Here is a 2,059-nt window from a genome sequence, read left to right on the forward strand (position 1 = left end):
ACTTCTATGTTTAGTAGTATTTATTGTGTGTTTATTGATTTTTTTAATATGGTATATCTATCGTGTAGGTGAAGTTGTGCATCCTCCTGTGCGAGAGAGAGGATCGTGCAATATTGTTCAGTGTATCTCAAACTGTTGTTCATCGAATCTAAAGTTGATGTTCATCAAGTGCTAACATGGGGTTGTTGTGTCTTTATTAGGCACTTTGAAATAATGTTTCTATGGAATTCAGCTGAAACTAATCCTAAAAAACTCATAAAATATTTTTAACTATTGCCTATATCACATTTACACTTAACCAACACAAGTTGTAAATATATACTTCCTTTGATTTCATTCCACCACCTTTTTTTTAGATATGTAACTTTTTTTTCTATTAAACCATTGTACAAATATTTTTACAAAAATTCCTATAATTCTTTTTATCTCTAGTGGTGTGGGTGAGAACTAACAATGTTTTCTACAATGTTTTCAAAGGCTCTCCAACCATGAAGGCCATTCTTTTCTTACTCTTTGCTTGAATCTTCTTCCTTCTACTTCTACTATAACTCTCGACAACTCAAAGGTACTTTCCCGTTCCTAAAACATGTACATTCATATTATTACATGTTTTCTGTTTTCATGTTGATAATATTTTACTAATAAGAGTTATTTTTTCATGGTTACAGGAAACGTGGCACCCTTTGTAAATTTTTCACCCGAATTAATTTTTCAAAATTAATTTAACATAAAAGAATTTGAACTTGTGTGTTTAGGTCTTTATTGTGTGTTTATTGGTAATTTTAATATGGTATATGTATCATGTAGGTGAAGTTGTGCATCCTCATGTGCGAGAGAGAGGGTTGTGCAATATCGTTCACCGAATCTGAAACTATTATTCGTCGAACCTGCAATCGTCATTCGTCGTTCGCTGTTCATTTCCCTGCAACTATCGTTTCAAAGCATCGTTGAAAGTCCAAATCATCGTTGACGNATCGTCATTCGTCGTTCGCTGTTCATTTCCCTGCAACTATCGTTTCAAAGCATCGTTGAAAGTCCAAATCATCGTTGACGTGGGTTTTGTAAGTTCTCGCCCTTCGTTTCAGTTTTGCTTTGTTATTGTTGTTGGGTTATTTTGAGAGGATCGTGCGATATCGTTCACTGTATCTCAAATTGTTGTTCGTCGAATCTCAAATTGTTGTTCATCTAGTGCTAACATGGGGTTGTTGTGTCTTTATTAGGCACTTTCGAATATTGTTTCTATGGAATTCAGCTGAAACTAATCCTAAAAAACTCATAAAATATTGTTAACTATTGCCTATATCACATTTAAACTTAACCATTAGAAGTTTTCAATATATACTTCCTTTGATTCCATTCCACCACCTTTTTTTCTGAGATAGGTAACGTTTTTTCTATTAAACCATTGTACAAATATTTTTATAAAAATTCCTATAATTCTTTTTATCTCTAGTGGTGTGGGTGAGAACAAACAATGTTTTCTACAGTAGTATATACAATTTACAACTTCGCTAAATTGAGATTATAAATACGTCACAACACTCTTCACATGAATGCATAGAAAAGTTAAACATTATATATCAAAGGCTCTCCAACCATGAAGAACACTTTTTTGTTACTTTTTGCTTCAATCTTCTTCCTTACTACTTCGACTATGACTCTCGACAACTCAAAGGTACTTTCCAGTTCCTATAACATGTACATTCATATTATTACATGTTTTCTGTTTTCATGTTGATAATATTCTACTAATAAGAGTTATTTTTTCATGGTTACATGAAACTTGGCACCCTTTCCAAATTTTTCACCCGAAACTGTTCAAAATTCATTTAACATAAAAGAATTTGAAATTTGTGTTTAGTAGTCTTTATTGTGTGTTTATTAGTATTTGTAATATGGTATATGTATCGTGTAGGTGAAGTTGTGCATCCTCCTGTGCAAGAGAAAGGACCGTGCGATATCGTTCACTGTATCTTAAACTGTTGTTCGTCGAATCTTAAATTGTTGTTCATCTAGTGCTAACATGGGGTTGTTTTGTCTTTATTAAGCACTTTCAAAT

The sequence above is a fragment of the Vigna radiata genome, chromosome 7 (genome assembly GCF_000741045.1).
Source record: "Vigna radiata var. radiata cultivar VC1973A chromosome 7, Vradiata_ver6, whole genome shotgun sequence".
In the NCBI taxonomy this organism is placed as follows: domain Eukaryota; kingdom Viridiplantae; phylum Streptophyta; class Magnoliopsida; order Fabales; family Fabaceae; genus Vigna; species Vigna radiata.